General features: G+C 45.2%; 1 protein-coding gene across 5 annotated transcripts in view; it reads left to right on the top strand.

Moving 5' to 3' along the window:
• The first annotated feature begins 2,528 nt into the window (after window positions 1-2,528).
• Window positions 2,529-23,610, top strand: part of ATXN1 (ataxin 1) — a 357,282-nt gene continuing 336,200 nt past the window's right edge. For 2 of the 5 annotated variants that reach the window (XM_032462531.1, XM_032462529.1), the window contains exons 1-2: window positions 2,529-2,731; window positions 10,887-11,001. The gene's annotated coding sequence lies outside the window, so the exon portion shown is untranslated. Of the gene's footprint in view, window positions 2,732-2,773; window positions 3,971-10,149; window positions 10,200-10,886; window positions 11,002-23,610 lie in introns of those variants that run through there. The other 3 variants (XM_032462532.1, XM_032462530.1, XM_032462534.1) reach the window with 3 other exon arrangements.

Genomic DNA, 23,610 nt, shown 5'->3' with positions numbered 1-23,610 from the left:
GAGAAAGTATTGTTTTTTTACAGAATCAGCGCCAGTTATTTGTGATTGTACATTTAATATTTTGCCATCTGAAAAGAAAACATTTTGGTACTAAAGGTAATGAAAACTGTATCGTGGGTATGATGTTTATGTTGGACCTTGCAGGAAGAAATAGTTACAGATTTTAATGGCAGTTTATGGCTTTAATCTTAATGGCTAAGTAAGTAAATGACGCAGTTCTTATTAATTGTTCTTACTGTTTGGGTAATAAACATATTTAGTTTCCTTGAGGGAGCATTTAAATTAATTGACTAACTCTAATCTGAATTATGTGTTTTAATTTGTCTAAGGTTGTTAAAATAAATTAACTGCTTGTGTCAGTGTAATAATTAAAATATTAGCTCTTTTTAATTTTTTTTTACCCGAAATTCTCTAAATGTAAGATGTCTAAAAATAGAGTGGAGGTGCGTTGGACAGTCTGCAGATTAGGAGTTGGAACGAAAACATCTAAGTTAAGCCAAAAACATGGCAACCAATATTTTCTGTTATAAAAATATTTTAGATGAATTTATTTTTTTATGAAAGCTGTCTGAAACTGAAATGAAGAGCAGAAGTTCTCTGTTTATTCACAGGCCAGTAATAATAATACCTGCCTCACAAAGCATACGTCTTCTCCGTGCAGAGCCAACAGTTTCTGCTCCTTTCAGAAACCGGCTCTGCCAAGTTGGAGGAAGAGATATTACCCGGCTATGTTCTGAGATATTAACCTTCACCTTGATAATGCTTGTCAAGGAACACAAAACCAGGCAGAGCCTTTTCAGGAAACTGATTTTAACTGTCCACTAGAGGCTGTAATGAGACCAACAATGTCACTTTAGACCAACCCGGGGTTTAAACCGTAACCATCATTGATTTTTAAATGAAAAAAAAAAAAAGTTGTAGAAACGAGTAAACAGTAGTAGTAGTTCTTTAAAAATAGCAATGTATATGTGCATGGTATTTCAAAATGTGAGAAAAAGTTATTTCCGGGGCTCTACACCTTCCTAGTTATAGGATGCTTATTTTTATTTCTGCAGGACCTTGGCTGTACGATACAGTTGTTAAAAGAGCCGACACATTTCTCTTAGTAATTCTGTATTCTGCCTCAGTTGGTGACTAACCATTAGGTCATAAGTAAATTCAAGCCAAAAGGTTTCTCACATACAGCTTACATTCAATAGCAGAGGCTTCCAGAGAGAAACTTATGTGGAGGGATCATGTTTCTAGACACTTGGTTCTAAGCACCTGAAAGAGGTCAAATGCTGCCCCGACACCTACCGGTCTTCCAGAATGATCTGCTGCCCGGAGAACGCCGCACTGAGCTCCCTTTAGCATGGATGTGCCTTCTCTTCCTCCAGGTGCCACACCTGTTGGCCAGGTACCACCCATTCAAAATTCCTTCCCTTCCAGCTAACGCCTGGCGGTGGTACCTGCGGAGGGGCCGGGTGGAGAGGCGTGGAGAACCGCACTTAAAAATTGAGTCCGGAGTAAGTTCTTCAGAGCGGATTCACCAGAACTGCCATTTGATGCTCGGTTTGCTTTCTCTATCTCCTACACTGGTTACCTCATTTCCGATTAAAATAATGATCCCGAATTAGCGGCGAGAGGAGAGCGCGGGTCGTCTACCCAGGCTAGAGCTGGGTAGTTCCACACCCAGGTCCCAAGATTTCCGGACCTGCAGAAAGAGAAAGGAGTCCAGGGAGGTCAACCAGCTTTCACAGACAGGAAAGGTGAGGGTGCACGTGCAGATGGGGCGGGGGGAACCCTGAAAACTTTCCTGAGTTGCACGCAAAGATAATTCTCGCGGCTTGGTGGTCTGGGTTCCGGAACGCCGAGGCTAAACCGGTTTGAGGGTTAACGTGCGTGAAGATCGGAGTCAGCCCTCTTAGACGCTTCTCGGCGCGCCCGGGACGAAGGGCACGTCGGGATCAGAATTGGCCCACCTCCTCTCTTCCTTGGGGTATTTCGTGGGCTCCGACTTGCAGATCGACACCCCTCGGAGACCCTCCAGGGTGCCTGAGTCGCAACCGCTGTCGCTATGCCCCTCCAACTAGATGCAGGGACCCGGGGAGGCGCGCGAGGACCGACCGGTCACCGCTAAAATTACCTCATCGTTTCAGCTCCCCGCCCCTTTCCCAAACCTGGAAGAACTGTCCCCTCCGGCCTGGGTCTCCCCTCACGCCCCGCGCTCCCCGGATCCCGAGCGGGTGTGAGGAGAACGCGCCCGCTTCCCCAGAGGCCGTGGAGCCGGGGCAGCGCGCACCGAAGGGTTAAGGGCGCGGGCCGGCCGCCGTGCCGTGCGCTCGCGGTGCTCGGAGCGGCTCGCCCCGCCGCCCGCCGGAGGGTGCCCGCCCCCACCCCCCCGAAGTCGGATCCTTGAGCTGCGGCGGCGGCAGCCAACTGCTCCATATTTGGCTTCTATTACACATTTACATACTGGAGCGAGCGAGCGAGCGCGAGAGAGCGCGAGGGAGGGCGGGCGGAGGGAGGAGGGAGGGGAGTGGGGGGAGGAGGAGGAGGAGGAGGAGAGAGCAGAGTATACCGCAGACATCATTTCTACTACAGTGGCGGAGCCGTACAGGACCTGTTTCACTGCAGGGGGATCCAAAACAAGCCCTGTGGAGCAGCAGCCAGAGCTACAGCAGCCGCAAGACAGTTTCTCTCCCTCTGCCCCCCCTTCCCCACGCAACCCCAGATCCATTTACACTTTACAGTAAGTGGCTATTTTTTTTCTCCTCTGATTCTTTCTCTCCCCCCTCCCCCCACTCCCTTCTCCCCTGATTTAGATTAAGGTCCCCCCTACCCCCGCCCCCGCTCTCCCGAGAGAGGCAAAAGCAACAACCAGCAAACAAACCCCAAACCCCAATCGGCTGCACGGAAAACAGCTGGAAGAGGAACGAAGGAAATCGACGCGTCGTGTTGTGGTGTGTGTGTGTGTGTGTGTGTGTGTGTGTGTGTGTGTGTCTGTACATACAACCGTCTCCGGCTCCAGCCTCCAGGGCCGACATCCCCGCTCTGGGAGCAGGGACGACCGGCAGGGGGGCTACCGAGGCCGGTGGGGGCCCGCCGGGCGAGGGGGCGCGCCCGGGCTGGGGGAGCGGGCAGGCGGGGAGAGCGGCGGCGGCGCCCCGCTCCGGCCGCGAGTGTCCTCCTCCCTCGAGGTGGCGTAGGGGGAGGCGGCGGCTGGGGGTCTCGCTGCCCCCTCCTCTCGTCACCCCCTCCCAACCCCTCTCCCAGAAGAGGGCGGCGAGAGCGAGTGGATCTGGAGGAGGGCTGGGCTTCCCCGCGGGGGTCCTCAGGGTCTCGGAGCCCAGGGGCGCAGGTCTCCTGGCGGAGGCCGGCCTGGATGGGCGAGTGGCTGCGGACCGGGAGGAATCTGCGCCGGCGCCCGGGCCGGGACTTTGCGCGCGCGGCCAGGCGTCAGGCGGTGGGAGCGTCGGGGGCGCCGAGGGGTGGGCGCTTGGGGGAGCCGGCGTGCGGGGCCAGGAGCGCGGCCGGAGTGGCGGTGGCGGCCCTAACTGCTGCCGCCGCCGCGGCCGCCGCCGTCACCACCGCCGCCCTGTTGGTACGGCCGCTTCCTGATCATGTGCAGCCGCCGCCGCCCGGAGCCGGGAGCCCGCGAGCGCCCCAGCCCGGGCCGGCGCCCCCGCCAGTTCCCGGGGCTGGAGCCGAGGAGCCGCGGCAGGCGCTGCCCTGCCCGCGCCGGGAGTGAACGGCTGCGCGGCTGATCAGAGGGTGAATGAAGCCAGGAGGAGGGGAAGGGGGAGGCGGTAGCGGAGGAGGCGCTGCGGGGACTGGGATGCCCCCTGGAGCCCCGCTGCTCGTTCACTCTGGGCCGGGCCGGAGACTCCGCCACTCCTGCGGCCGCTGCCGCCTCCTACGTGGTTCCAGCGCTGCACGCAGACCGGTCCCACAGCGGGCAGGGAAGGGGGCCGGCCGGGCGGAGCGAGAGGTGAGGCGGTGGCGGAGCGCGGCGTGAGTGTGAGTGAGTGCGTGCGTGTGTGAGTGTGTGTGTGTTTGTGCGCGCGCGGGGGGAGGGGGCTGCCTGAGCCGTCGCGGTGGCGAGGGTGCCCCCTCTGTGGCCACTTGGCTGACTCTGCAGCACCCCGACCCCTCCTCGGCCCCCAGCCTTCAGGCCGCCTTCCTAAACTCCTTGCCTGGTGCTTTCATTTCATTTCCGACCACGTAGCGGGCTGACTGGAAGCGATGAAACAATTCAGGTTTTCTAGGGAGATTGAGCAAGAACCTTGGTGGGGGGTGGAAGTAGGGTGGTGTTGGAGATGCTGCCAGAAAACAAAACAAAAAAAAATCAGTTTCTAAGAACTGTGGGGTTCGGTTCAATCCCGTGGCTGCTCTGTTTTGTTTTCTTTCTTAGTATATAATCCTACAGATAAGAGAGTAATATAAATACTTCGGAAGATTGGGAAATTGCTGAAGAGTAGTAAGGGCAAAAAAAAAAAAAAAAAAAAGCCAGTCGGAAGCTGGTTATATAATGCGAGATGTGGCTAACGAGAACGGCAAGCTATTTTTATTTTGTTTACCGTATGCTGTGCAGTAGGGACTCCTCCAAACTGGTTCTGTCCCCGAAGAGATTCTTAGCTTCCCTGTGAGATCCACAGGATACAATTAGCAAAATTAGAAGACCCTAATACACCCACAGAATAAAAACTAATGGTTTAGAGTGGCATACTCCGTGCACATCCTGTGGTCCATGCACGGGAATGTGTGTATGCAAATAAGTTCTCCTTTGGCAATCTGGTAATCACATCTCAGTGACATTTGTGTTTTATAATGCAGGCTGTTCTTAATATTTAAACATCATCGTTACATATCGCACACAGCAGTGGGTAGTTACTTGATGGTTATTTTTAGGCATAGCTTGTTACTTTTTCGACAGTGTTATTAGTTAAGCCATTTCTGTTTGGGTTTCTGAAGAACCTTGCAGTTCCTAGAAGCCTCTGTGTTGAGCCCACCGTGTGGTTTATTTGGTTGGTGAAGGTAGTTTGATGCTTGATCTTTTTTTTGGAATGAAGCATTTGCCGGAGGAAACTACCAGAGAGAAGGATGAGAAAATTCTGCACATGAACTCCTGGAAAGGGATTGCACCATAACGGCTAATGCTCTGGCATTTAATCTCCTCTGACTGCCCTCTAACTGTGCCTGCATCAGTCAATATTTTAGCAGCTCCCCAGATAAATGGGCTCGAATGCCACCTTCTACATAAAGCAGAGGTTGCAGGATTCCCCTGAACCTTGGGCCTGCCTGCCTTTCTCATCTTGTGGATACCTGTCAGCGGGTGTAGGTTTTCCGTGCACTTACTCAGGCCCTGATCACTCATGTAATTAGATCAGGCTGCCATGGCAACAGACAATGTTCCTCCGTCCATTCAGGTGGGTTTGTCTTGTGCCTGGACTACTCCCAAGTGTTTCAGTGCACAGTATTTGTGCTGCCCCAGCCAGATGAGAGGCTTTACTATTTCCATTGCATCTTCTTTCTGTCATTTTTTGGACGGGAGGCTTCTAGCTACTCAACTTTTTCATAAAGGAGACCAACAAGCTGTTCTTACTGGGTGCAGTATGTAAATGCGTCTCCCCAGACAGTGAAAGGAGCCTGACAATCCTGCTGGTGTTTATTGTGAACAGATCAACAAGTATTTGGTACTTGTTAGAAGCCTTTCAGAGCTGACTAAGGCAACATTTCTTTTGCAGTCTGTCTGGTGTCTTTGACCTTGCAGGCACTTAACCCTTGCAAGTGTGAAAGAACTCATCCTTTAGAACCAGTTGCCAGTAGTCCAGACTGGTTTTCTGAAGGACTTATTCAGCAGAAGTCATTTATTTGGGAAGAATATCCTCGCAGTCACATTTGAAAACTTTACAGCCATAACGTAATAACAAAAAAATGTGACTGACAGCAGGCAGCCATTCTGAATGTATTCATTTTTAACTTGGATTTCTTGGCAATGATCCTTACCTGTGTGGTAGTAAGTTAAAAGGTTTTTGTCTCAGGTAAGAAATGATACAGGCCTATAGCTGGTAGACTGATAATGTATGGTGCTTTTGCACAGTAAACAACTTGTGTTCTATTTGGGCATATAATTTACTGAGCATTTAATAATTTAGAGAATTCAGCTCTTTGCATTAGGAGGCCACCTAAGCCTGCTAAAGAAAGAAAAACAATACTGGTGGGGAAAAGAAAAAGTTAAGAAGAGTAGCTTTGGTTGCTGCAGCTCTGTTGTCAGGCAATCCAAATAAAGGGGAGTATTTTAATAACTGATATTTGAAAGAAAAAATAATTAAGACTAATAATGTCTTGCTGTAGTTGTGACGCTGTCAGTGGGTTTACAGTTTTACAGCCCCATAGCTAAATTGGTAAATCCTTGTTTTATTTCTCCGGGGTAGGATTGAGAGAGCTACTCAGCGCTCCTCACAGGGGGTTTATGACTTTCTGCTGTTTGGTGAGTTTATGCAGTTGGTAACTTGATTGTGGCCTGCTCAGATCAAGCATTGCTGTGTTTAAAATGAGCTGTTATTTCTAGGAGGTAAATAGATGGGGGAGGCAAGGCTATAAAATATAGCACGGAAGTTTAAGTTTTATACAACACCTTGGAGGTCCTGGATTATAGTTTACAACGTACTGAAACTCACTTTACTTGCAGCCAGACGTGAACGTGTATTTTTGAGTGTACAAATAAATTCATGCTGAAGTGAGTATGAAAAATGTACTTGATTGGAAACTGTGAAAGTCAGTACTTTCCCTTCTGGATTTCGTTTTAAGAGGGTTTGGTAAACTAGAGGTGGTACTCTATCAGAAATGTTATAACCAGCTTCAGGGCCTCTGAATTGTCTTTTACTTTTGGAGAGAGATTCACGAGCAACTCTTTAGCCATCAGATTATACGTGAAATGTCTGTAGCTGGCCTTAACTTTTCAACATACCTAACTCAGTTGTCTGGGAGTCCCCGGAGAGGTCAGCCTTAAGAGAGCATTAAAATATTAATAAGCGTGTTACTGTGACTCCTGGTTTTGTTGTCATTACAGAGTTTAAGGATTCTCATTCCTTTTGTTTAATGTGCCTTGATTTTTTTTCCATTCGGAAATGTCAAGTGGATTTTCTGTTTGCACCGACCATGAACGACAGGTTTTGATGACTAATGCATTGTAACACCAGCTTATTTTGTCTCCTATTAGAAGTTAGTCAATAAACATGTTTTTACTAAAAGCCTGAAATTCAGTAAAAGTAGGAGTGAATGTTAATTCCTTAAACTACAGTTGTCTGCAAGTAACACACAGTCTGGACTCTGAAAAGCTTAAGTACTTTCATATATAAGATGACATAGTGCAGCAAGACAGAATATTATTTTTATGGGGGAAATAGATGATTCGATTTCCATTGCTTTTATATTTTTTGATATGTGCAGCTTAATTGCTTCAAAGAACAGAGTTCTGGTTATACTTCTGCGGTTATCAGAAGCAGGCTCTCCTTATTTTGTGAAAAGCATTGAAAATAATAAATCATAGAAATCCCAATAGTGATAATAATTTATGTTCTAGGGCATTACACACAAGACTGCCTTTTTTTGGAGAATGAATTTTGTAGTTCTCAACTATGCCGTTCAAATTTTAGTTTCATTTAATTGCATTTAATAAAATACTCATTCAAAATTTCTTTTAAGAGATGGTATAATAAGTATACTTAGTGTTCATTTTAGAGAATATTTTAAAATGTTGACTGAAAGTTGTAATTGGATTAAGGTTTTAAAAATACATAAATGCTTAAAATTACAGGAGTAAACAAAAGGTTTAGTTAAATAATCTTTATATGTGGAAAGTTTTTAGAAATCTTTTTCTTATTTCGTAATTTATTTTTTTATCTTTGTCAGTGTAGTGATATATTTCATAATCCTTATAAATCTGAACTTTTCAGGCTGGTTTTTAGATACATATTTGTGCTATATATTACCATCTCAAATGTTCTCAAACATGTTTAGAACTATTAAAGGCAAAAAAGCAACAAGCATTATATTGTCATTGACATATCTGATGTGAGCAGAAATGTTTCATTGATTTTTTTTTTTATAACTTTTAATGCATCCCATTTGTGGAGTAATGAAAATGTGATGGTAATGGCTGTAACGTAAACAAAAATTGTATCCCAAACATGAAAATTACCTTTCAGAAAATTCACTGTAGTGTTATCAGAATTTGAGACTTAAGGGGGCAGAGGTTCCCCTGATTATGGTATTTTGATTCAGGCTAAGAGGAACTCTCCTTCCCCCTCTGTAGGAGCTCTGTAACTGACACATTTTGAATGAGTTATTTAACAGAAGTTTCTAGTGTTAATTGTCATAGCTGCTAACCTGTAAACATTGATGTTTCTAACATTCAAAGAAAACCTTTTTCTGGTGCTGTGTATGGCAGATTTTCCATACCCTTAGCTTTGCCTACTCTCCTTAAAATATTTATATTATCTCTTGTATTTGTATTATTTACATAATATTTCCCTTTTACTGCCTGTCACATCAGTGTTATTTAGGCCACAATAGTGGAATTCTTACTAACCGTCCACTATTAATAGTATTGTGTTATGCTGCACTGCAGTGCTTTTTAAATATGAAGTATTTCATTTTTAGCGAGAGTATATCGTATAAAACAGTCCATGGGCTATTTTCTTGTATATTGCTTGTATGTTTTTGCAAGGAATCCACTCTGTCTCGCTTTTATTCTTGTGTCTCCTCCCTCTGATGGAACACAGCAAGTTACATTAACTCTTTTCATTACTCTGGCATAGGGACACAAATACTTTTGAAATAACTAAGGCATACCGATGCGAGAGTAAATTAATATTTTACAGCATTTGCATCATGTTTGACTGTTCTCTGCACTCCAGCAGAATAGCAGGAGACTGTAATTTGGACTCCATAAAACCTTATCTGCCAGGTGATACGTAAATAGGATTGTGTGTGCCCACGTCAGTAGACAAGCCAGCACTCTCTCAACTGTTAGCTCATGGAGCAAGCGCTCTGCAAATCCACGGTACCTGCCCCTTGTTTGAAAATGATGATCAAGTATGTTGAGGCTTCATTTGAAATGGGACTAGATAAAATCAAGCTTCCCGACCCCCCTTAAAACAAGTACTGTGTAAGAGTAAATAGAATTTTATGAGCTTCTGTTTAACTTGGCCACCATTTGTATTTGTAACTCAACAAGCTTCTTAGTGGAGGGATCGTGTCTTCTAAGGACTTCAAAGACGTGATAGTCAAGAACAGCTTCCTTCTTTCTCTGCCCTTAAAGATTACATGTGGGGAAGCTAAGGTCTAGAAAATGTCTTTCTTTCTTTATCTGTAATTTTTCCCTTGGATAAACAAACTAGTTGATTCCTGTAACCCATATCCTTTAAAATAGCAGAGTACAAGCATATTAACTAACGCAGGAAAAGGGTCACTAAGCTGAATGGGAAAAAAGCATGTTTCAAAGTAAGTACGGTATGATTCTGTAGACACGAAAATGTCCAGAGCAGTATATACCATCCCGGAAATCTTCCTTTGCGTATCAGTCCCAAGCGTGCAATTGATGCTTAAATAAATACTTGGTGAATGGATTGGTTAGAAGTAAGAATACTTTGGCTACTATTCATTACTTTGAAAAGTGTTGGAAAGCAAGCGAAATTATTTTCCTTTCCAGCTGGGCTGTGCTCTTAAAAATAGTGTGTATGGATGAAAATAATCCTGAGTACTGAGATGTGTTGCCATGCACCCAAGGATAATTGGCTCACTTACCTGTTTACAGATTATTCACATTGGAGATCATATTCATAGCTCCAGAATAGTTTCTTTCTGACACCCAGTATAATCCTGGGCCTTCTCCTTCCTACTGCTACCTGGCGTGGGCTTAGGAAACCCAAACTAAATTTAAAACCAGCCTAAACAAATATGCAGATCAGCTCCAGTAATCAAAGACTGAAAATCAGCCCAGCAATGACTAGCTTGGGGATTATTTTATACTCACTGTGCTACTGATTCTATTTAACGTGGACAGTTGGGAACTGCCAGTATTTAAAAATAATATTTTACTAGATAGGACTGGAAACTCCATTAGCAGATCAAGTCCTCAACTTCTTCCATTTCTATGCATAGGTCTTTACCTCACAAAAACTACTACAAGCACCAAGGTCCCTGATGGAAAGGTATATGGAAGATTCATTCATTCTCTTTCATTCATCCATTCACACTTTCACTCATTCATCATACAGTGGGTAGTTTTTACTGAACCACACGCAAGGGCTTGTGGCAGGATGAAAATCAAGTAGACCTCCATTCAATAATTAAACCATTTAAAGTTTACTGGAAAGTCTAGTGAGTATATGCATACTTAAAATTTTTTTCTGTATTCAACACTTTTTAATATCCCATTAGACTGGTATGCTAATAACTGTGCTCTGTTTCATGATCGTGCCTCAGGTTGCATGTTGATAGTAATATATGCCTCATGAAAATTAGACTTTGGCTCAATTATTGTTCAATCCATGCCCATTTTCACCTGATAGTCCAGCATGTGTTTATAAGGTGATTGGTTAGCATGATTAGAGAAGAGAACCACAGTAGCTCAAATGGGGAGACCAAGCTCTTAATCTGATTGAAGGGATGACCTCTTTGTGGGCTGGCCTCCCTCCGAGCCCTGTTGAAATAAAACCAGACCTGCCTTTTGAGCTGGCTGGTCGCTGTGCAATTCTCATAAAACAGAACGCAAGATTTGACGTTCTTAAAGTTTAGCTTTCAGTGCATGGACGTGTTCGGGGGGCATGATTTTTAAAAGCCATTTGTTCTGTTTTTCATTTTGGATTTCCTCTCCTGCACCCCCTGGACCATTGCAGGAAGCTCGAGCAGCCCGTCAGCAGGGTGGTCCCTTCAAGTTGCAGACTGGTCTGTGATCTCTGGCCGGCAGTCTCCTCCTCCGCGGCCGCTGCAGAGAAGTGCGTTGCACATCAGGTGAGAGTTTTGCGCTGCTCTCTCGTTTGCATCTGAGGATAGGGTCTGACCTGGGAAATCGCCTATACTGGCCATACTTCAGCACTTTGTAGACTGTTTAACTGTCTTTGCAAACTCTATTGTGTGGGAAATTGAGAAATTGCCCAGAGAGGTTTTTTTTTTTTTAAACCTCGGGTTAAAGTATCTCTCTTCTTGGTTTATTTGGTTTATGAAGTAGTCTCCGTTTGACTTCGTGATGGTTGATTATGTTGGGCTCCAGCTTGATTGTTTTGTCACCTTTACTTTAAGCCAGAGAGAACGTTTCGCTGCCAAATGGTTATCTTAAGTCACGTTTTCCACTTTTTACGTTATTGTTGTAGCGTGACCCTTGTGAAGGGACACTGGCTTGTTTGTTCGGTAGCAACCAGCATTTGTTGGATCTTGAATTTCTCTGTGTGTCTGTTTGGATTTTACAACTTCCTGATTTCTTCGTGTACAGTAAATTTTTCTGACCCGGAGAGTCATGCAGACACAGGGTGTATGCAGGGTTGATGACTCATGGTTCTCTATTGACGGGAAGGCAAGAGGATACTGCCTACATGGAACCAGGAGGGAATGAAAGTTAGTTGGAAGTTGGGGCAATCGGGGCTTGGGAACACTGGTATTCATTCGCAACTGAAGGAGATTGAGAAATAGATCCCCTCTTTCTATTTGCCTTGGGAGTTGTCCTGCTCCAGGCTGTGGAAATAGACTAGTTCAGAGGTTCTCAAGCCTGGCTGGGCACCAGAATCACCCGGAGAGGTTAAAAAAAAAAAATAGAACTGGGACTCCACCCTAGTTGTACTGAATCAAAATGAACCTTATTGTTCTCTTGGAATCATACTGGTATTCCACGGGTTTGGAAACGGCGGGATCCGGTGGTCTCCATGTTGCTCTTCCTGAGTCATTTCTCTTTCCGTACTTGATGAGATGTATAGTCTACTTTCACCTAATCTCACCTACAAAAATCTGGATTTTCAGTTGATTTTTAAGAGGTGAATACTTGTTTTATCAAAATGTTAATTTTAAAACTGATTCATGAGATTTCTTTAAATAAAGAGACCCCTCTCTGCACCTAAGATCCAGTTTTTAAGTTCCACCTGAATTCCATGGTATGTAAGTTAAGGGCGTGGCTCTCCGGGACCAGCCCATCTGGATTTAAAATCTGCAGCTGCCACTGTGACCTTGGGCAGTCCTGTAAGCTGTCTCTGCCTCAGTTTCTTCAAATGAAGATGGAGATAACATTAGAACTTTCTCTAGAGCTGCTATGAGGATGGAATGTCATAATATTTTGTACACTGGGCATAACAGCGCCTGGTATATGGTTTATGGTCCATGAACATAGGCTATTGCTGTGATCTTGTAACCGATCTCAACAGGGTGATGGTAATGTTCTTGTTTGGTGTTGGTTGCTCCTTAACCATATGTGACTAAGAATAAGTAAATATCCCTGTACCTTGGTCTTTGGACCAACACTGTAGACATTTGCAGCTCTGCAGAGCCAATGAGCTTTTTATTTATTTTTCTGAATTTTGTGTTATTCTACCTCTCTTACCGACACAGGATGCATATACGTTGTTTTAATATCGTTGTAGGATGAACTGACAAGTTGCAAGCATAAATGAAGTTACTTGTGTTCTGAGTAAAAACACACACACACACACACCCCTGAATGACTGAAACACTATGCCTCAGAAAGGGTGGTCAGTCAAGTTTTTTTTTGGGGGGGGCGGCGAGGCAGAGGGAGGAAGTTGCCACCCACATTATATCCTTGTGAAATATAGAACTAGGTACCTTACATTTTATGGGCCGTGGGTTAGGGAGGTGTTCTTTAAAAGGAAATAGAATAACTCCAGAGCTATGAGCAGAGGTAAGCCTTGTTAAGGTCTACAAGTGTCAGCTCAATCAAAAGGGGTGCAATGTCTCACTACTAACTTCTCTTAGGGGTACTTACTCATTTTAGGCAGAGAATCGTCACATTTAAGTTTTGGGAGAAGTAGTTTAATTGCACATGTGGTTAGTACACACGCAATTTTTTCTTTAACCTACGGGGTTTAAAGAGAGTCGTATGTTAAGACAGGAATATCTCAAGAATTTTATTGTGTAAAACACAGGCAGCAGAAAGTCCTGTCTCTTGTTCAATATGTGTAGCTTACTGAGAAGAGATCCAGGTTTTATAGCGTATTAAGCAAGTCTAAATGTCTTATGAATACTTGTATTACTGACAAAGTAGTACAGAGTCACCCTGAGTTTTAAGCAGCTGACATTTTCTATGATTGCATTTATAGGAGGCTCATAAGCATTATCTAAACATTTTGCATAAATAATGGCCTTTTTACAGCCCTCACGATTGATGGCTAAATATGGGCGGGGAAACGGTATCATTCATGTTGTACTCTGTTATAGTCATTAAGGTTTCTTTAAAAAAATAAAACCTAGATTACAGTTCTTTCTGGTTCTAGTTATTTTATAAACACAGTATAGCTCTAGCAAGTTACGACCTACTGTGTTCACAGGCACTATCTATATAAAGAAACGATCCGTTCATTTATTCGCTGTGTGTTTCTTATACTACCACACAGAGGGAGTAAGAGCTGCCAGAAGGAGGTTCTAGTCTTCGTGGTCAAGTAGGGGGAAGAAGAAATGCTCTGAAGTAACTAATGCAAAGCAGAATGGGGTGGGTCGTGCTTACTGGGGTAGGTTCTAACGCAGAAGGAATCCAGAAGAATGATGCTGAGTAGGATGATGAGGGAGGACTGAGGAGGAGGGGCCATTTGAGTTGAACTCTGAAGGCTGGTTAGTGTTTCTGGGGGAAGGGATGCCTAGACCGGGAGGATGCCCATTTCAGTGGCTGGGACATAACGAGCAAGTGCATACTGTGTAACTGATGAGGCCGTTCTGGTTGAAGCCCAGGTTCTGGGGGACGTCTGAGTTGCTGGAGTTCGGCAGACAGTAGAGAGTGTGAGAGTAAGATTGCTGAGAGGTCCGGTCTGGAGATAGATTCGGAGGAGCCGTTGACGTAGAATTGATCTTGGAGACTGGGCTTTGGGTTCTTGTGCCTGGCAGAAAGTTTGACAGGCAGGAGGGGATGAGTATATTTCACGATGACGGCGGGGGTGGAACGTGTAGAGAGAAGGTAAGAGGCAGTGGAGGCAGTAGAGGTGGAACATTTTTGTGGCGCAGGCTTTTTGTGTTTCCTGTTTAAGACCTGGGATGATGTATGAGTAGATAATTGGGTTGGGAAAGCGGGGGTCCTTCCTAGACGCTCAGGCACCTTGGAAACTCAGAGCTGAACTTGAGCTCAATGAAATCTTGTTGAAACCTTTATTCTCCAAGACCTTAAAAAAAATAGAAACTTGAGCTAATTTTAGCTAAATCTAATGCATGCGTATGAAAATGAATGCTGCTTTTGAAATTCAGTGCATGCCGTATCTCTTTTCATTTAAACAAATGATCCCTCTATTTTCCTCTAAACAATTTTATTAAGAAGATTTTCAGCGAAGCTCTGTACATATTAACAACAATTCCAGCATTGCCTTTGATCTTTTCCACCGTGGATTTATTCATCTCCTGTGATAGACGTAAATCACATTGTGCCACCTACTTGACTCTCAAGCAATTGTTCATTTGTGGCAATTCATTTACTGTGCTTTGATAAATCACATTAATATGGGTGTGTTTCATAACTTTATTGTAGACTCTTATATGTGGGGTGTGTGTGTGTGTGTGTGTGTGTATGTACGTGTACATATGTATCCAGCTACCAGCTACAGCTTTCTGGACAGTTTGGCTTCTTATTTATACTTTATAGAAAACACAGAATTGGTGAGCCTTGGCTCTGGAGAGAAAGATCCTAAGACTACATGGCTCAAAGTGAAGGGGAAGGCTGGAAATTATTTGGTTATATGTTATTGGGGAGTCTGTCTTAATATAATTAGAGAAAATTTGAGGATTATTTAAGGTTTTTTTTTGTTTGTTTTTCCTTTTAACCTGAGTTATTCTGATGGGCCGTCTGTATTTCCCTAAATGGTCCAGAATGAGGCTGCGACTCACTACCTTTCAGAAAAGACAAGCAGGTTAGGACAGGCGTGATGAGGATGGAGAAAACTGCCTGCCCTCAACTCCAGGGGGCAGGTCCTACTGCCTGCAGACATTTAATGCACATCTGCTGTGTGAGAAGCATTAGGCCAGCTTGGCCCTAAAGGAAATAAGGAGCTGATTCACAGTTCACACTTTCTGTGTATTAACTCTGTTAATCCTCAATGTAGTCCTTTGCGTGTGGGCACTGCTATTACCCCCATTTCACAGATGAGGAAACTGAGGCACAGGGCAGGTAAGTAACTTGCCCAAGGGTGTTAAGTGGTAGAATCCTGTTGGAACGCCAGCCTGTGCTCTTAGCTGCCACGCACCGTCTCTCAAGCCCTCATCCCTGCCTCTAAGAAGCTTAGGGTCCAGAAGGCAAGGCGTGCCCAGGAGTAGCCTTAAAAGACCCACACAGAGCTACAGCACTTCTCAGAGGTCAGGACCAGGGGAGGTTCGCCGGCGACGAGCCTGCCTTTCCGATTCTGGCTGTCTTTGTGGAGTTTTCTCCCTTTCACTCTGCCTCAGACCTCCCTGAGATTCCTATGCACTCTCAATAATTATTAATTGAAGAAAATGATGACAGGGGCATATGCTTATCTGTGTTTCAGGGGATTGGCTTAAGTTGGGCTCCAAATGTTTGGCATCAAGAGTCCCAACGAGGTGATGAACTTTTGACTCTTCAAAGGGCTTCACTGGGTCAGCGCTCAGCTTTCACGATTTGGCCGATAGGAACTATTTATCTGTGCAGTTTGCTTGGTGGTGGGGTGGCGCTGAATCCAACTCTAAGGACAAAACGTGCGTTGGAAGGAGGTCTCGCGTCTGGCAGGGCGACCATCTGGAGGCTCAGAGCACGTATTCCTCTCCCGTCCCTGCCCCTCCCAGTCTCATTCTCTCACCTTCACTGGACCAGTGGATGCATCTTAACCGACTCGTGTCAAAAGGATAGAGATGAAAGATCATTTTCCCTTCACCTGCCTAGGGAAAACTGAGAGTCTGTCTTTCTTAGGTTGAAGGAAAATTACCTTAGGTTTTGTAATGTCTGGAAATATCGAATCACTCTGATGTACAGGTGGATTGAGCAGAGTGTTTGTAAGTCAATTATACTTCAATTAAAAGAAAAAAGCTAAAATCACGAAGGATGTTTTTTAAAAAAAAATATCTTCGGCAGCAAGTCTTGCTTGATAGACACAGAGCAGGAGGACTGGGGATTTACTACGCCTGCACTAGCCTGGCAGCCCTAGCCTCCGTCCCAGCTGTAATCATATGTGATGCATTTTTATTTACAGATTAGGAGGCTCTGACTCTGACATATGACTAACCGGGAAGCTCCTCCCTTACAACAGTTGTATGTCATCTGCTTCAGAGAACTAATTGCTTGGCAATTCCCCTTTGGTGATTCCCTCCTATTTTCTGATGAGTTACTTAACAGCGATGGGCTTGTTGAGTGGAGCGTTGAGTTTAATGTGTGCTTCAGAAACTCCACTGTAGGCCTGGGGGATATGTTTTTCGAATTCTGTTTAGCTTTACTGAAGGAACACTGAAACCATTATATGGCCTGTTAATATTTCACTCAATACGAGGTTAAACGCTGAGCAGTGTGCGATTTTCCAAAAAAAATCAAAACCTGGCTGCTTTTTTTTTTTTCTTCAGTGTGCCTCTATGCCTTCGAAAATTATGAAAAAGAAATTTAATATTTCTACAACATTAAATGGTTTGTTTTTCAAAATAAGATGTTGAATGGAGTAGCTTTCTGGGGACACTGAAGCAGGAATGTGGGTGGTGGAAAGCTTTTGTTCTGATACTTGAGAGACCGAATTTCTTTTAACAGCCCTGCTGCATGGGGACCTGGGCCTCCCACTCTACCTTGCTGGGCCTCAGTTTCCCCATTTACAATAAAGAAGGTGGGTGAAAGAAATGATCACTCGGGCCCCTTACACGGCACAGTTCCACGAATAGATTTTATTGTAATTTCTTCCTCTTGGCTCCCCCCCCCCTCCCCCCGGGGACCTTTGCTCTGTCAAACATCATATGCTGTTGTTTGACTTAGTTCAGTTTTGTATTTGATTAGAATTTACATTTTTAGCTATTATTGTGTCATTATTTATAAAGTAAGTCATTTGTGGTGCCTAAAATCATTTATCACCCCATCTCTATTGGTTTCACGCCTGACTACTTCCTCTGCTCCGTCTTCCTTTTCTTGCTACCATGCCCCAAACAACATCCATTTCTGGACTGACTGCGTTGTAACTGGAAGGAATCTTTCTGCTAATTATGGACTGAGTTTTTTGCAAGGACAGTGCAGAAGCTGTTCTTCTCTGCAGTAGTATCAAGGGTCACATTCTGCTTTTAATTTGCGAGTAGCAGTCCTTTGGATGCCATTTGGTTTTACCTGCACGTGCAGATTTGAGTCTTGAGGGGTAATTCCTTTTTTTGTTTTTTTCTGCATCAACTTTCCCAAGTGGTGTGCGTAGCATTACCTTGTCTTACGGGTTCATTTGTAAGCAGTTCATACTGATGTCTCATGACTCATTGAATAGTGCTTTTCAGCAGCTAGTGCAAATGGAAGAGGTGACATCTAAGAGTGTTTTGTTTTGTTGTTTTGGTTGTTTGATAGACAAAGAGGATGGGAAGAGGTAGCATGTTAGGGGAGTTTAAAGTGAGGGCTTTGAACACAGGAAAACTGGGATTTAAATTCTGGCTCTGGCTCCTGAGTTGTATGCCCTAGGCCACATTTAAATCTGTGGTTCTCAGTTTTCTCATCTGTAAAATGGGGATGGTGACAACATCTATCTCATAGGACTGTTGGAAGGATCAAATGAGCATTCACGGGGAAAGTATAGCTCAGTGGTAGAATGTGTGCTTAGCATGTACCAGATCCTGGGTTCAATCCCCAGTACCTCCATTAAACCAATAAATGAATAAATAAACCTAATTACCCCCCCCAAAAAAACCCCACAAAATGAGCAGTCACTATATATTGCATGTGGTAGAATATCAATATACAATCAAAAAAGAAAGGGGAAAGTATAGGATTTAAGGGTGGGAAAAAAACAAGAGCAAAGGAAAGAGCTGAGTTTTGGGGGGTATTTAAGGTAGGAGGAGCCCTTTAGAACCCCTCCTGGGCAGGTTTGAATCCCAAATTGAAACGTGGGACGGCCTGGGCAGTCTCTGCTGATCTGGGTGTGATGTTCTCCTGGAGAGGTCGATCTGCCGCACAGAAGAGGGTGTTCGCTTCTGCCTGCTGGATAGAAATATTACATCTGTTGCCTACACTTGCCAACAATGAGAGAAAACCAATAACAGCAAAAGTTCCCTTTGATTCCACCATCCTGGTCCATAAATCACATTCACTGTTAGGTGTCGTCTCCTAGTTCTTGACAATTTTATGTGTCTTTTTTCACTTGTGCTTTTTCTATTTAGTATAAACATTCTCATTTGCAACCTAGACTGTACGGTTATCATTTGCAAGGATTATATAATATTCCACCAAGTTGTGTTATCTTAATTTAAGTTTTGTAGTATTTGTGGACATTTGCATTGTTTCTCTGTGAATACCTTTGTACGCTGAAGTATTTTCCTAAGATACAGTCACATCAGAAGGCTCATTCCTCTGACAGCAGGGCCTTGCTCTGAACTGCTTTCTCAAAGACAACATTTACATTGTTACTGATCTATGACAGTGTCTTGCTTCAACTGGATTAATTGTGGGACTCACTCTGTTTTGGCTAATTTAATAGACTCCTTGGTTTTAAAATTTGCATGCCTTTGATCTCTCTCCAACATAGAACATTTCCGTATGTGTTTATTTACTAACTTTCCTTTACACAGTCAGCAAATGGGGAGTCTTGACATTCTTCAGTCTGTGGCCGTGAGCTCTGTGTGTTCTAGGTAGTGATCCTTTCTCGGGTTGTATGTGCTGCAGCTGTTTCCCCAGTCCGATTTGCTTTCATTTGGATTCTATGACTTTTTGTTGCATGAAAAGTTCAAGTTTTTGTGTGAGATCCCTCTTTTCTTCTGTGATTGGATCCAGGGCCAACCTGGAAGGAAGAAGTGAGATCACTGCAGCTCGGGGTCTGCACCAGGCCAGCCAGCGGCTAGGCTGGGCTGGGCTGGGCTGGGCTCATTCTCCTGCTGGCCTGCCCGCCCCCCCATCCCCCCGCCGTGGTATCCGTTCCCTGTTGAAACCCTAGCGCTTTTCTATTGCCAGGGGCCACTTTTTCTACTTCCTTTCCCACCTGCTGCTCACTCCTTGACCTTGATTCACTCTGGGCCAGTTTCCTAGGTGTTGCATCTCCTTCGCCCACCTCTGGGGTTCTCCGCCCTGTGTTACTGACCCCCGTTTTGCTCAGGGAGCCCAGCTCTGGGAACCATGCTGGAGGCCTGGCATCCTCCCTCGAGTGGGCCTGGAGAGATCAGTCAGGAGTCTCAGGCCTGGAAAAGTCCAGCCCTTCTCCCAGGGTCCTGGGCTGGGTTCTTCATGCCTTCCGCTCACTTCATCCAGTCCAGGGGGCTTTGTGGGTTTGATTTTCATGCAGGTTGGGCTAGAAAGGCCCACTGCTGCCCAGCTTCCCTGGCTGTTGTAGCTCTTCCCTGGGGAGAGCTCTTCGGGCAGGAGGGCGGGAGCAGTGTCCTGGGTGTGGAGCTTTGGGGGAGTCTGATGATCTCAAGGTCTGAACTGGAGTGAGTGGCTCAGCTGGGCTGGGGTGGTTTGGGATGGCCTGTAGCTCCTAAATGATCTTTCTAGATGTGCTCTTGCTCTGGCCCAGCCCATGTTCCTCTCTGAAGCCAAAGTGAACATCTCTTCCTCTTAGACATATGTTTGCATCTATGTTTTCCTTCACTGCTCCCTGATTTTTCCTGAAGTCCAGACTTCTTAACCTGGCCCAGCAGGTTTGGGAGGCCTTGCTTATCTCTCCGGCCCTGTCACTCATCTTTTGCCCCTTATTCACTTCAGTCACTTAGCATTTCCTCCTTGTTCTTTCTTATGTTCCAGCTTTTAGTCATGCTGTTCCCTGTCCTTGACATCCAACTACCTGCCTCTATCTGTCCAGTTAACTTTGCCCTATTCTTAGCATCTTAGCTCAGAGTCCTTTCCTTGGGGTGCCCTAGGACCAGTTATGTGCTGTTCTCCTTCTGTAATACTTTGTGTCCCCCTTTCCCTGCTCAGGGAGAGTGGGGACCCCCCCCCCCCATTCTTGGCATTTGGCATCCAGTAGGCTGCAGTAAACACAAGCATTTCCCTTACAATGTGGATTTTTTATGATACAAGTTGGATGTGATTCCGTCTATTCATACAAACCATGACTTACAGGATTGTGGTCTGGAGCCAGCCTGGGGCCTAGTGGACCACCATGGTGGGAAAAGCTGTGGCATCTGTTGGTTTGAGTAGTTTTGGGCATCCAGCAATGGGTGATAAAGGTGACAACAGTGTGTAAGAAGGCTGTGCTCAGGAGAAAGAAAGGAGGAAGAAAGGCCCAGTGATGAATTTTCCCGCACAAAAGCTCTACGGAATAGAATGCTGGCTTTGGTGATATTTAAATTTTATAGTACTGCACTTAGGACCACACCAAACACTATTATTATTGAAATTCAGTGCAGGGAAAAAAATGCTTTGGTTTTGAATCCGAAACTGTCTGTCTTTGTAATGAAAAAAACTCCTGTTGGATTTTGATTCCGTGAGAGGCTTCTTTGAAATGCTGCTGTCAGGTGGGATGAGAGAGTGAATTTGAGATTCACCTCCTCAACACCTCTGCCTCCATCAGTCTCCGTGCTGCGCTCCTGCGGCCCCGCCCTCCAGCTCAGGTGGAAGTTCCTGGATGGTTTTCCCAAGGAGGTCATTCTGTCTGGAAGGGAGTAGTTCTGGAGTCTTAAGCAAGAGTGGTCAAGTTGAGGTAAAATACCCTATGGGCGGGGGTGCCCTGAACCCCTCCTCTGTGTAACCCACTGGTGAAGAAAGAATGAGAGCGATGAGGGGAGACCAGGGCATCTGTGCCCCTCTGAGTTGGCACCTCCCCTCCCTTGCAGATGACTTCATCTCGAAGTTGCCCTGTTGGTGGTCGGTGAGGATACCTTTTCCAAGGAGAGGGTGTCCATTTGTGATCATCGGTGTGAGGGCTGTGTGCTTCTGATAGAGGTTCTGACAGGTTTGGAGAACAGGGTCTGACATTGGAAACTGAGGCCTTTGTCCACAGCAGCGTCCCCGTCAGGGCTGCCCCAAAGCCCTTTCCACCCTACTCTCTTCTGGCAAATTCCAGGTGAGGGCAGAAAGGACTCTGGATAAATTTGGTTTTGACCACTCTTTCCGTTTTCAAGACTCCATTTCCAGTTCACCTCTGGAGCTGCCTCGATGTCTCCGGAAAACAATTTCCTTAAAAAAAAAAAAAAATTTTTTTTAAACTTTTCCATTTGAAATGTGCAGGGTCTTCAAAGACTTCGCTGGGATGAAAGTCCTATGTTTTCCTGTTTCTCTTGTAGGGCTAGTCAAAACTACCCTTTTCTCTTGGCGGTATTTTGCAGTCTGAGCCTCTGATTTAGTAAATACAGCCTTGAGAACCACAGTCATCTAGACCATGTGCAGTGGCTGGTGTGTCGTGGGTCTGCCTCAGCTGATAATAGCACAGCACGGGAGTCAGGGTGCCTCGGATGAACTGTTGCCCTGGGAAATCATAATGAATCCTTAAGCCAAGAGGATCCTCTGCATTTTCTAGAGGAGGAAACAAAACCTGAGAGGTTGACTGATTTACTAGGTTCTGGGGCTGGTGCTGTCACGGCAACCTTCCTACTTACATGAAGTTTCGACACGCTTCTCCATCATCTGTGGAGCCAGGATACCCTAGGCCTCATGTGGTTGTGTCTCTGAATTTGTAGACTGAAAAGACAGAACTTTGCTTCATTGATGTGGCTCCAGAGAGCAGTTTTGAGGTGGAGCTGGAAAGATGGAGAAAGGCCACAGTACAGCCCTTTGAATGTACACAGTCCCCAGGTACCCCTTGACCCATTTCATCGTAAATTTCCCCTTAGGTGTTTTTGTAGTGCCTAAGCTTGAACTTGATGATAGATAGGTGGAGAATATTTTTTTCTTTTGCAGCCGCTGCACCTCAAAGTTGAGCTTCTCAAGCTGTGTTTCCTTTAATGTCAGCGAGGTCAAAAACATCAGGAAATCGAATTGATCTTGTCTCTGGAATCTTGAAATCTGATGCCATCTTCTCTGGGAAGCTCTTTCCTATGTGGATGGGAAGGCGTTACAGTCAGATCATTTCCATATTGGGAGGTCCCTCCTGTCTTTCTGCGGAAGACAGAAGAGGGCAGAGGAAGCTCATGCGACCACCTGGGAGTCAGATTTATGCCTCTTGATCTGGAGAGAACCAGTGCCCAGTGCAGGACACTAAGCCACTTCCATGGCGAGTGGCTACTGTCCTATGACATCTAGCTGTTAATCTTTTAGTGAAAATCACCATCCATCTCTTGATGCCAGAAGCATGTGTAAAATAAGTGTTATGAAGCCTTTTCCTTCTTTGCAGAAGTCAGTTTGGTGGCTGATGATCATGCTGTTGGCTTCAGAAAAAAGTGGAGTCTGATTCACTTTGAGACTTACACAGAAGCTAGACTTTACATGTGGAATCCTCACTGGTGATCTGCCAGTGAGACAATGGCCGTCTCTCTCTTTCAGGCGTCCTCCCCTCCATCTCTTGACAGCTTTTTCCTAGGAGTCAAGGCCCTAGAGCCTGGCGGGGGAGTTTTGCTTGGTGATGGAATAGCTAAGAATGTTTCTCTCTAACAGGTCACACAGAGTGCTGGTGGACACCTCTTCTTGCCCCACGATCTTCGTTGGAAGTCCACGGGACTTGGTGTCTGTGCCCTTCAAAGTATATATGAACTCGCCCGGAGGCGTAATGCGTCACCATTTTATTCTGGGCCACCCTAAAGGATGACACCCAGCTTCAGAGACCTCTTGGACATCAGCCCCAAGATCCAGTGCTTTAGCTCCCCATTGTCTGAAATCCGTTTCCAACCGAGTTTGAGCTGCCTCGGGCTTAGTCATTCAGTGGCCAGGACCATGCTGAAAGTTCTGCTGATCAGCTTGTAGCCACACACCGTTTGTCACTTTCAGAGCAGCAACTCCCTCTCCAGCTCTTGAGTTTTCACCCAGATATGCTAGGAAACAGGCACCAACCTATTCTTTCCATGTTGGCATTTGCCCACGAGCGTAGTCCTGGGATGACCTGGAGCAGAGGCAGTGGAGGATAAATTCATCTTGCACAGACTTGTTCCTGCTAGTTCTAGCCTGTCTCTCGCCACAGATCTAGCTTTTAAATCCTCAAGTGATTGGTTTTGTGTAGGAATGTGTGGATTGCCGGATTGGAATCATTTTCTCCCTGGATTTCTAGTGTTTACATAAGCAGATGTATTTTTAAAAGTTCTACCATTGATGTAAAGAGCAGGGCTTATTTTTAAAAGTTATAGGTGCTTAGAGATGGCGCAGAATAAAAATGTAAGTTTTTTTTTTTT

Source organism: Camelus ferus, chromosome 20 (assembly GCF_009834535.1).
Source record: "Camelus ferus isolate YT-003-E chromosome 20, BCGSAC_Cfer_1.0, whole genome shotgun sequence".
Taxonomy (NCBI): domain Eukaryota; kingdom Metazoa; phylum Chordata; class Mammalia; order Artiodactyla; family Camelidae; genus Camelus; species Camelus ferus.
This window is presented reverse-complemented; position numbering and strand designations above follow the sequence as displayed.